This window comes from Arvicola amphibius, chromosome 2 (assembly GCF_903992535.2).
Source record: "Arvicola amphibius chromosome 2, mArvAmp1.2, whole genome shotgun sequence".
Classification (NCBI taxonomy): Eukaryota; Metazoa; Chordata; class Mammalia; order Rodentia; family Cricetidae; genus Arvicola; species Arvicola amphibius.
The window spans coordinates 113,344,632-113,357,383 of record NC_052048.2 but is presented as its reverse complement, the minus strand read 5'-3'; the positions used below and the strand labels follow the sequence as shown (position 1 = coordinate 113,357,383).

The 12,752-nt window shown below is 46.3% G+C and overlaps 1 protein-coding gene across 6 annotated transcripts in view; it reads left to right on the top strand.

Annotated features, from left to right (window-relative positions):
• Positions 1-9,039: 9,039 nt before the first annotated feature.
• Positions 9,040-12,752, top strand: part of Foxn2 (forkhead box N2) — a 49,859-nt gene continuing 46,146 nt past the window's right edge. The window contains exons 1-2 of one of the 6 annotated variants that reach the window (XM_038318519.2): positions 9,381-9,447; positions 10,236-10,267. The gene's annotated coding sequence lies outside the window, so the exon portion shown is untranslated. The other 5 variants (XM_038318516.2, XM_038318518.2, XM_038318517.2 and 2 more) reach the window with 5 other exon arrangements.

Genomic DNA, 12,752 nt, shown 5'->3' with positions numbered 1-12,752 from the left:
ACAGTGTGCAGACATATACAAATGCAAAACACCCACTTGCATAAAATTAAAAAATAAAAAAATTAGTAAAGTAATACATATCCAAGCATCGGCATGGGCTCCTTAGAGGGCAGAGGCCTCCGGTGTCTGTCTCTGTCTCTGAATGTGCTTCATTTTACATTATTCCAGCTACTACAGATTTGCTTTCCTGTCCTCTTGTCTTTCTATTCAGAATTTTTTTTAAATGCAAGACTTGCTATGTTGTAGACCAGGCAGGTCTCAATATCTCTCTCTCTCTCTCTCTCTCTCTCTCTCTCTCTCTATCATTTTTGTTTTTGTTTTTCAAGATAGGGTTCTCTGTGTAACTGTCCTGGAACTCTCTGTACACCAGCTGGCTTTGAACTCATAGAAATCCACCCACCTCTGCCTCCTGGAGTACTAGGATTAAAGGCCTGCACCACCACCACCCTGGCTGGGCTGGTCTCAAACTCTTTTTCTTTTTTCAGATTATAGAAACTTTATTTTTCTTCCCTTTTCCCCCTTTGTTCAGGTGTCTGCAGCGGAGCTCAGGACCACTCAGTGGTGGTTCTAACCTACTCAGTGGCTGCGCTGTGGGAGCTGCTGGCTGGCTGGGCACTCCAGTCTTCTTAGAAAACTGCTGGATGGGTCCCAAGGGCATCTGCACACCCTCAGACCTGTTGGCCACCTCTGGCTGAGCAGCAGTGAATTCAGGAACTGACGCAGTTCATTTGCTCCAAAATTCCTACTTGGTCACAGCCTTCTCAGCAGCAGCCTGCTCCTGCTCCCCAGTCTCCCCTGGGTCTCTGTAGAACCTCCCATGGGTGCTCCATGCATGTAGAGTACTTCCCGGGTCAGCATCCGCCACATCAGACCCACTGAGTGGAGGGTCTACAGGATTGCACCAGTTTAGAGCTTTGTTTTTGATACTATTGCATGAGTTCATTTTTTCCCTATCATGTGTGCGTGTGTTATGTGTGTATATGTAGTGTGTGAGTGTTTGTATGTATGTAGTATATGTGGTACGTATGGTATATGTATGTAATGTGTGTATATGTGGCATGTGTGGGTATGTATGGTATATGTATATGTAATGTGTGGTATGTATGTGATATGTGTATATGTACTGTGTGTTTGTGGGTGTGTAGTGTGTGTGTGAGTGGTATGTGTATATGAAATGTGTGTGTGTGCGTGCATGCATGTGTGTGTGTGAGTGATGTGTCTGTGGTGTGATATGTGTACCCATGACAAAGGGACCAGATCAGGTTTCTTCTTCTATATGTTGTCTTAAAGCCTTGAGATAGGCCCCTCACTGGCCCTGAAGCTTGGTTGGTGGCCAGCATATCCCAGCCGTATTCCTGTCTCTACTGCACACAATGTTGGGACAACAGGTCTACACACAGCTTCCCACTCTCATCTCAGCCTGGCTTCTTTGGTTTTGTTTGTTTTTTGAGACAAGGTTTCTCTCTGTACTCCTGGCTGTCCTAGAACAGGCTGACCTTGAACTCAGAGATCTGCCTGTCTCTGCCTCCCTCTGGGGTTAAAGGCTATGTGCCATCACCCCTGGCTATCAGACTGGCTTCTTCATGTGGTTTCTGGAAATCGAACTCATGTGCTGCGGAATAACCTTCTGTACACTATGAATATGTATTACTCCCATTGGTTAATAAAAAGCTGATAGATTGGAAGCCAGGCAGAAAGTTAGGTGGGAAAGCTAAATGGAGAATGATGGGAAGAAGGAGGGTGGAGTCAGAGAGATGCCAGTCAACCACAGAGGGAGCAGGATGTGCTGGAGAATGGGTAAAGCCATGAGCCACGTGGCAGAATGTAGATTAATAGAAATGGGTTAATTTAAGTTGCAAGAGCTAGTTAGTTGTTGGGATCTGGGACCAACCAGGACCTAAATTATTTCATGTGCCAGAGTGGAGGCATGGGAATGAAAACAGAACTCACATGACTTTATCGGGAGGGAGTTTTCAGGGGTCCCTCATGAAGTCCTTAATTCCCATCCTGAAAATCAACACGCTTATTCTCCAAACAGCTTTTATATCAAAATGTAAACAGAGGGGGAAGCTCATTAGTTTTCTGTTTCCTAGGTAGCGGGAAGAATGACTTAGGCCAAGTCCACAATTATCTGTGCCCATTTTGTCACATCTTCCTATCTATGCCTGCTCTGTCGTGTAGACTGAAAAACACCTCTTCCCCAGGCAACCTCCTAAAGTACAATAGAAGGGGCAGAACAACATTAGCATATCCTGACCACTTGCTTTGGAAGGTTCAGATTGTCTCACTATCACTACCAAAGGCCAAGTGACCACCTCCTGTGTGGAAGGTGCAAATTGTACCTTGCCAATTTGCTCAGAATTTTGACTCCCATAATGATTCCGTGTAGGAATATCGCCTGTATAATCCCGCCTCTGCAGTTAGTAATAAGCCTGAGCTATTGACTAAGCATTTATAAGAAATATATGCTTCAGTATGGTAATTTGGAAGCAGCTGCTGGGACAGGAAAATTCCACCTGCATTCATGTCCTCAAACTTGCACGACAAGCACTTTAGAGACTGATCTTTCTCTGCAGCCCTCATTTCCCTGGGCTGCCATTACTCCTCAAATAATGGCCTGTAATTCCTGGAGTTGTTTGCTCTCTCCAGCTTAATATTTTTGTTGCAGTGTTTTAGTTCCTATTTCTCAACAGGTGGGTTGCTCCAAATTACTATTACTATTGGGGTTTAGAAAATTATATTTGATATAAGCAGTTGATTTCAAGATGCACACAGCAAAAAAACCTACAGTGGTGGCACATACCTTTAATCCCAGCACTTCTGAGACAGACGCAAATGGATCTCTGAGTTGGAGGCCAGTCTGGTCTACAGAGCAAGTTTCAGAAGAGCCAGCAATACACAGAGAAATTCTGTCTTGAAAAATCCATCAATCAATTAATCAATCAATAAGGTGGTAGTAGGAGTAGTATGTAGAAGTGGAAGCTGGGCATGGTGGTATATACTTGTAATCCTAGTACTTTGGAGGTGGAGGCAGAAGGATCAAGAGTTCAAACTCATCCTTGGCTACTAGAGAATTCAGCTATACAAGAGCATGACAAACAAAAAGACAGGAAATGAAAAAAAAAGTACACTAACTTTTTAAAGTGGCATACCAGTATTTCAGAATACTGTCCAGTCTTGACATCATATACTTTGAGGAGTCAATGCTTTTATAAAAGTATTATTACTTACTATCTCTGAACCATAAGTTTCTCTAAGAAATTAGACCACAATTATGAAAAAGTCACAGTTATGGTCCTTGTTACTAAAAGTCATAAAGTCTACATCTTTTATCAAAAAACTTTATAATCACTTATTCTTGATGACGATGACTTTTGTGGAATCCATGTAGTAATGTGTTGATAAACACACCTTAGACATAAATACCTATATTTTTGTTTCTCCTACTCTTCAGCCTAAATGTGAGGGTACATTTACTATTTCCTTAAAATATTGTGAGAGTGTGAATGACTGCACATGTACTGCATATACATCTGGTGCCCTTGGAGGTCAGAAGAGGACATCGGCTTTCTTAGAATTGGAGTTACAGATGGTTGTGAGCTAGCATGTGGGTGCTGGGAACTGAAACCAGGACCTCTTCAAGATCAGCGAGTGCTCTTAACCACTAAGCCATCTCTTTTCATTTTATTTTATTGTGTTTTCCTTTCTTTCTTCCTTCCTTCTTTCCTTTCTTCTTCCCCTCCCTCCCTCCCTTCCTCCCTCCCTCTCTCCCTCCCTCCCTCCCTTCCTTTCTCTTTCTTTTTGAGATAGGATCTTTCTGTGTAGCCTGGACCTCACTATGTAAACCAGGCTTGTCTTAAACTCATCGGATAGAGATTTGCCTGCCTCTGGTCCCAAGTACTGGGATTACAGATATGCACCAGCATGCTTGGTGACCCTATTAATTTTGAGACATGGTTCAACTCTGTAGTCTAGGCTAGCATGGAACTTGTTATGTAGACAAGCTGGCCTGGACCGTGGAGCCATCCTCCCAGCTCTGCCTGTCAGAGTGCTTGGATTGTAAGTGCTTGCCACCATGCTTGCCTATTCTTAGACAATATATTTTCTAATGTGTTTATTTTCCAGTAAAGCCTATTACTTCTTTGTTTTAGTTTTTCAAGACAGGGTTTCTCTATGTAGCTTTGGTGCCTGTCCTGGAACTAGCTTTTGTAGACCAGGCTGGCCTCAGACTCACAGAGAGCCACCTACCTCTGCCTCCCAAGTGCTGGGATTAAAGGCATTTGCTACCACTGCCCAGTTATGGATAAGCTTCTTTAAAGTTGTTGTGTAGCAATTTCCTCCAAGATAAAACATTTCATTTTGGAGGGAAACTCATTGAGACGAATGATGTTTTAAAGGAAATTGAAACATGCCATCCTGGGAGAGAGGATGAGAATGCAGAGGGGGACCAGGTTGAGGGTGGGATGGGCCTTGTTAAGGCAGGGAAGTAGACAACCAAAGGCTTTAGGAAGTCCATGAAACTGATCAGATGAACTAGGCTCCTCCCAGTCCAAGCATTTATAAGCAGTAAGGACTTCCAGGAGGCATTGTCAGACCAAACAAGGGGCTTAGAACTGGCTTACACCAGACTACTTGCTTGGAAGTAGCAGAGACCCACTGAACTGCCTAGAAGGGGCTATCTCCAACCCATTGAGCTGCCCGTAGGGTGTGCATGCTCCCCCCATTTCCAGCTCTCATGAGTTGTGAGCTTTCATATGGAATGGGCTTTGGGTGATGTTGTTCTTTGAGTCACTTCTGTTCCTGCAAGTAGCTTCCCCCACACCCACATTCCTGTAAGTAAACCCTATATAACATACTGGTTCAACGAGTTGCACTTTGATGGTCTGTATTTGTCCTCTATCTGGGTGAGTAGATATTTGTTCATGTCTCCCCAGGCATAGGGTCACAGAACAGAAGTATTGTAGACTACCCTCTGCCATGGTGACTTCTGGACCAGAGCGGCAGTTGAGGGCTGTGTCAGGGTTCATGGTCCTACTGCAGCTGGGGTCTGTGTTGATGTTCAAAGTCCTTCCATGGCTGGTGTTTATGCTGAAGTCTTGTATTGCCACCAAATGTCTCACAGAAACCCAGGGTTGGGACTGCAACCTGAGACCTTATTAGTGTCAGGGGCCATGCTGCCACCAAAACCATTCCAATCAGAGTGACCAATGCTTCCAGGATATCATCCAGGTCCAAGTTGCTGCCGAGGGCCATTTCTGGGTCTGTGGTCCAGCTGCAACTGGGGTCTGTATTAATGTCTGTGACCCATTCACCTCAGGGGGCCATAGGACCGTATGTAATGAAATCAGAGGGCCATCCTGAGCCGGCCCTGCCCTTCACTGGCCCAGGGAAAGCTGGCCCTGCCTCTTGTTGGACACTGCAGCAAAAGGGCTGACCCCTCACCACAGGCAAGGGGAATATGATGGCTGGGCATAAGGGAGCTAGCTTCATCCCTGTACCAACCAGTTCCCAAATCAAGACATAGAGACTTATTAGTTATGAATGCCAGCCCTATCTTAGCGCTTATTCTAATGTTTCTCTTTATTTATGTTTTACTTTGGGGGCTTTTTACCTTTCTTTATGTCTTACTCTATTTCTGGGCTGGTGTCTCCCTGGCTGCTCCAGGTGTCTCCCTCTTTTCCTCCCTCCTTCTTTCCTTTCTTTTTCCTCTCATTCTTCTTGAGCCTGGATTTCTCCTATTTATCCTCTCTGCCTGCCAACCCTGCCATCCCTCTTCTGCCTAGCTATTAACAGCTCAGCTTTTTATCAGACCAATTAGGTGCCTTAGGCAGGCAAGGTGAAACTACAACACATCTTTACATAATTAAACACATGGAGCAGAATCAAATGTAACACACCTTTGCACAGTTAAAAGTAATACTCCACCGCATGAACAAATGCAACACACATCTTTACATAGTTAAATATTCCACAACACATCCCCTCGTCCGAGGTGGGTGGCTCCAATGGCCCAGCCTTCCTAGCTCAGCTACCATGCAGGCCCACAGCCAGACCTTGGATGGCTCATCCTAACATCTACCCTGAGACCTGCTGGAGCTGTCCTGGTCCTATGTAACAATACCCACAGGATCTCCATGGCTCAGGGTGGCACTGAGGATAGTCCAGAGGAGTGCTGGTAAGGATCCAGTGATGATGGTGTACCAGAAACCAGAGGCCTTGTGACTCAGCATAGTAAAACTGATGGATAAAAGGGTGTTGTACTACATGATAACACCACTCCCAATGCCACCAGGATGAATGAAGAGGTGTTGGAGCTGCAGGAGAGAAGATGTTTTGTTTGTTTTGTTCTTGTTTATGTTTGCTTGCTTTATTTTGGGTTGATTTTTTTTAAATTTTCTTTTCTGGGGGCACTGCAGTGGTGTGGTGATGACATGGGGGACTGGGAGGTGAGCAGAATTAGGGTGCATAAAATGAAATTCCCAAAGAACCAATGAAAAATTATGTTTAAAAATGCACAGAAAAAAAAAAGAAGTATTCTGGAGAAAGAATAAAGCTCCACAAAAAGTCTTGAAGCCCAGGGCTCTTTATTCATAAACAGTTAAGAGTTTCAGGCTGCTTATTGTGGTAAACTCAAGGGGAACGCTGTTCCCTCTGGATCATCATTACCTTTAATCAGAGCTTTTCCTTGGTGGATGTTCAAAGTCCTCTAAATTAGCCTCTCCATACTCGAGGCTCCTCGGACTTTGAGCTGAATGTAACAGATTGTAACAGTCTTGAGCTTCATAGACTGGGGCTGTATAGATGCCAGCCTCCCAGGGTGGTACCGGTCACTGCCGAGGACCAGCAGAGAGGGTTTCATGGGTGATGACACAGAAGATTCATTACTTGACCTTGGACAAGGTATATACATTTTGGGGGTTTATTTATTTTATGGTAGACTGGTTCCTGAGGTGATTTGTCTCTGAACTATCTTCCAGCTTTCAAATTCTGTGATTCAGGAAGTGTTTAGCTATTTGAGTTTAAAATAGGCACAGCAATGAAAGAAAGAGAGAACTAAAATTCATTCTACATATCAAATACCATATTAGTTCATATCTGTCAGGAACAGATAACCACAATGGAGATACTGAAACTGTGGCTTTGTTTTGTTTTGTTTTTTGAGAGGGTTTCTTTATGGCTGTCCTGGACCTCACTCTGTAGACCAGGCTGGCCTCGAATTCACTGAGATCCACCTGCCCCTGCCTCCCAAGTGCTGGGATCAAAGGTGTGCGCCATCGCCTTCCCTTCCTTCTTCCCTGTGCTTTCTCTCTTCTACATCTTCTTGCAGGAACTTCTTTCAGTTTGTCCACATGAAGGGGCAACAGGATGGCTATGAGAGGAGATTAGCAGTGAATTTAGCTCCAGCTAAAGTACACCTTACATTTCCTTGGAGTTTCTTACTGTGAAAATACCTGGGGCTCTCCAGGGCATTGTAAGGGAAGAACAAGGAACTGGTGGAAGACTCTAATCGCGGGAATGGCGTTTCATCTGTGGAATGAAGGAATCAAAACCCTTGTTTTTGTTCTATATCAGGATGCCTATACTTCTGTTTCTCTGTCAATCCCACAGCCAGGTAGCCTGCTTCAGAGTGAGCTCACTTTATATGCAAAGCCTGAGACATACTGGCTGTTTAGACAACATCAGGAACCAAAGGAAGTTCTTTTGTGCATACACAAGCAGATGATGTCTGTTTCTGATACCTTTTCTCATTACTCACACATCTGTGTGAAATGAGTATCAGTAGTATAATTTTTAAAGAAGTGGATATAGAAATTGAAAGATTTAATTTCCAGGTTCACAAAAACAACAGTGAACTGAAGTCATAGTTTTGCTTCTTCTTCTTACGAAGGCATATATTTGATTTTTTTAAAAATCCTAGTTCTGTGTGTAGATGGCCTTAAACACTCGACTCTCCCACGTCCACCTTCCAGATTCGGGGATTACAGGTGTGAGGTAGGATACCGAGTTTTCTCTTTGAGGCAGAAGCTCCATGTGAAGCCCAGGCTGACCTCGAAATCACGACAATCCTCCTGCCTCATCCTACTCAGTATTAGGATATAAAAGTGCACCACCCGCCGTTTGATAGGCTACTTTTCTAGGCTTCAGTTTCCTTTTCTGTCAGTGGAATTCCTTCAAAGTATAGAGTTGGCAGATTCGCCAAAACCCCAAAACTACCACGAATGATATTCCAAAGGGAATGTCCTTAATATTAAAAATTTTTCTACCTTTGTCTGAAATGCAGATCTAACTGAGCTCTCCAGTTTTATCTAGCAGCACTGTACCCGTAAAGGCAATACATGTAAAATCCTCATTACTATCCAAAGCAATTAGTGAGGACTCTAAATGTTGTTTGCTTTTTGTTTATTTGCGACAGTCCCATAATGAATGTTACTTTAGTAAAAATTTTGATCTGATTACAAACTCCACGTGTCCCCCCTAAAACAAACAAAAAAACCCGCGCTACAAGTTTCCACTGCGTTTCAGTCAGAGGCGCTTAGCACTATCTCCAATACAGCTTTCTGATCTCTCCAACACTCTGAAAGCCTGACCAATAGTGACAAGTCTTAGGGGAATGGAACGAACCCAGGGCTGTGCCAGCCTTCGCAGCAGCCCTGCACACGCGTCGAGGGAGGACACCCTCGCTCGTCCCGCGCCAGCCCGACCACTCAGCAGCCGCGCCGCGCCTCTGACGCCCTCCCATAGGTCCTTCCGGGGACAGGCGAGGGCTTTTCATTTTCCCGCCGAGCCGCTACGGCCCCAGCGTCCCCACCGGGCCTTCCGAGCCCGCCCCGCCCTTCCGGACGCTACCTTCCCCCCCCCCCCACCCGCCTTGAGGGCAGCCCGGAGGGGGCGGCCGCCGCCCAGCTAGCAGGCGGGCGGGGAGCCTGGGCGGGCTGCGGGAGGCGGGACGGAAGGAGGGGCGGGGCTAAGCGCCTTGGCGCCGCGTTGCCATGGCAGCGGGGCGGGGAGGAGGGGAGGAAGCGGGGAGGGGGGGTGGGATGTGGTGCTGCGGCGGCCGCCACCGCAGCTGCCGCTGCCTGCTCGCGGCTGGGTGTCCCGGAGGCGGCTGCTGGGAGCCGCGGGAGCAGCTGCGGTGCTCTGCCATATTGTGTCTGGCCCGGCCCGACCCCCGCCTCCCTTTCCGCGGAGGCTTGAGCTGACGGTGAGTTCCCGGGGCCGAGCAGCGCGGGCGCGGAGGCAGCGCGTGCGGCCGGCAGCGCAGGGCGTGGGGCGCGGAGGCGGCTGTCCCGTGACGCGCCGGGACATTTTTTTTTTTTTTTGTCCCGTGAAGAATTGGCGCCCGGCTCGGGGGTGTTCCCGGCGCGCGGCTCGGGCGGAGCGTGGGTTCCCGGGGGTGTGGAACTGAGGCGAGCACGGCCCCGTGAGGAGTTAAGAGTTTCTCCCGAGGTAATGACCGTCCGGAGGGGGCGTCGCGCGGCCCAAGCCACAGTGGGCAAGCCCAGAGGACGGCTGGGGCGCGCTTGGCTGAAGCCTGCTACCGGGGAGTTGCTCCAAGCACCCGGGGAAGCCGCGCCACGTCGCAGATCGGAGCGGGACGCGCGCGGCGTGGAGTCCGGGTCCGGCCCGGGCGGGATGGCTGGGCCCGGCGGAGAAGTGCCCAGGAGGAGCGGCGCGCGACCCGCATAAACTTGGGGCGCGGGGGCCCGGATGTGGGGTGGCCGACCCCGGCTCTGCTCCTTGCGGCTCCTCGGGCAGGCGCCCCCGGGGGTAGCTGGCCGGGTGGGTTGGGACTTGGACTGTTGGAGCGTTGCAATATGGACACTTCCTGTTCGCCATCTCCTCTGGGGCCGGGGCTACTTCTGCCCTTGGGTTCTCGGTCCCGACGGGAGAGGTCCGCGGTGCTCGACGGCCTTGAGCTTGGGAGCTGGCCGGTGAGCTGCGGCCGGTGGCCTGGAGCCCGGCATCCGGAGGGAGTAGGGGGGAGGTAGTCCATGTGCGAGGTGCTCGCTCTTCACTCCAAACTCCGCCCCCGGCTACCCTCTTGCATAAAAAAAAAAAAAAGCCTCTTCCCACCGCACCTCAGGCGAATTGGGGTGCTGTTTCGTAGGGAAACCGCACTCTTGCACTTCGTTTCTGCTTGAAAACCTTCCTTTTCATCTTATAGGTGGTACAGGGTGGGGTGGGGAGTCCTAAGTACAGATAAATGACAAGACATTTTTTTTTCCTACTCGCAGCAACTCCAATGTGAGCGGTTAATTATTTCCAGGTTAGTTGGTGCTCTTTCTCCTGTCTTCTGCTTGTGACAGCCACGTGGCTGGCTGAGTGCTGTAGAGTGCTCTAGCGGCCAGAGGGCTTGAGGCTTCTCCGGTAGCAGGGGCTTTGTAATGGTTTAGTCTTGGGTTCTCCGCTTCAGACTTCCCTTGGTGCGCTCTGATACCAAAGCCAAACCGACCGAGTCTAGGTGTTGCACCTGAATCGTCCAGTGGTTTGACTTTGCGTTTCTGGTAAAGTGTCTATGTGCAGTTCTGCCGTTCTCTGCAGCTTTGATGATTCATAAATTTCAGCAGTGTTAGTTATCATCTCGGTGATAGGAGTAGAACGGCGTCTTTACTTGACTCTCGAGTTTGAATTTCAAAATAATCAGTGAGAGATTCTAGTGAATGTAAAATGATAACATTCTGGTGGTGTTTTGAGTTTATAAAAATAGTTTATTTTCTTTTTAAATAGATTAGCAATGAAAATACCTTTTTAGGGATAAATACCAGTCTTTGCAGTCAAATTTGGGATGTTATTTAATATGAAAAGAATTCATCTTAAGTGGAAAATTACTTTTTAGAATATATAAAGGTGAAAGGGAAAATGAAGTTATAAAAATAAACTTTTGGAGAGTAACTTTTTAGAATGTACATTCCTAGATACCAATACATCATATTTTGATTGCTTTGACAATTTTTTTGTTTCTGTAACATGTTTCTATTATACTTAGTTTTACTTGATTGCTGAGCCATAGGAAGGAAACACCTTAGATTTGTAAAGAATTGTGGAGAGAAATCATTCCAACTTCGTATACTGGAATTTTGATTATTCTGTAATGATTGTGCAGTGTGAAGTTAATGAAGGTAGGGCTTGCTACTGTAGAGAAGAAAATGGAATTGAAAATGAGTGTGTGCTGACCCCTGACAGCAGTGCTTGTTGAGAAAGCAGAGTAAATGAACTGAAGAGGTAAAGCCGAAGACCAAAACCGTGTGTTACAAGTTAGAACTTAGGTCATTTGTGATGAGATCTAATACTCAAACTGGAAGTCCTCCCACTTCCCTCCCTCCCCCCCTTCTCTCTCAGTGTGTGTGTGTGTGTTTTGAAAAGGCTCCCCATGTGGTCCTGACTGATTTTGAAATTAGAGGGAGGGACCCTCCTGCCTCACCGTCTTTTGTTGTTTTGAACCAAGGTCTCAGTATGTAGCTCTGGCTGGCCTGGAACTTGCTGTGTAGATCAGGCTGGCCTTCCTCTGCCGGGAGATCCACCTGCTTCTGAATCTTGAATGCTGGGATTAATAGTATGCACCACTATGGATGGCCACATGTGGTTTTGTCGTGATTGCGTGATTGTTTGAGACAGGGTGTGTAGATAAGGACAGCTTTAAACACCTGATCTGCCTGCCTGCCTCCTAGGATCTGATGTTACGGGTGTACACCAACACTTAGCTTGTGTGCGTTTTGTTGTGGTGTATTTCAGCAATTCAAAAGAATGATTATTTTTAAAATAATATTTTTATTCTTTAAGAATTTCATACAGTGAAACTCCCTAGAACCAATCCCACCTCTATACCCATGCAAATTCATATACTCTTTTTTTTTAAAACCCAAGAATGGTTTGGGGGTTTGTTTGTTTTGGTTTTTTGGGTCAGGGCTTCTCACTGACTCATAGAGATTCTTCTGCCTCTGCTTCCAGTGTGCTGGAATTAAAGACTTGCATTACCACGGCTGCAAGAATGGTATTTTTTTAAATGTCCATTTTGTTATTGTTGCTTTTAGATTGTGTAATTTAACAATTGGGTTTTATGTAAATGCAAAGGTCTTCGAAAAACAGCTTTGAGAGTTCAGGGCTTTACTGATTTAGAAAAGAAAAAGATACCTAGATCTGATCTTTTTCTTGGGTTGCGAGGAAAGCTCACAGCTGAGACAGTCTGGAGCTAACTCTAAGAGGGTAGGGGCTGCGAGGCCATGGAGGGAGACTGTCTTGCTGCCTCCATAACCCTCCCACAGATGATGTCACCCAAATGGCCACACCCTCTTATTAAAACTCAACCATGAATATGAGTTTTTTCTTAACTTTCACACTTTGATTCCAGTCTTTTTCCACCCTAATGTTCCACTGTCGTGTAGAAACTTAGTTACTTACACCTCAGCGTGGTCCTACAGCTTACTTTATATCTATGTTGACAATACCTGATTATTGGTTGGCAATATACCTGGACATTCAAACTTTAGGCCTGACTAAAATGCTGATTGCGCTGTGAGCCTTGGAATCATAGACTTCTAGACCCATCTTTACTTTCCACTGTAATTTCTTTTCCTTCTGTAAGAGCATATAGCTACAGCATTCTCTACTGCCTCTTGACTTAACAAAATAAAAACATAGATATTGAGTAACCATGTGTCAGCATATCTTATAGGAGGAGTGAATAATATTGGACAAGAGGAATTCCTTCATGTATTAATTACTATCTCTTAGCTTTTGTCACCCTGATTAGA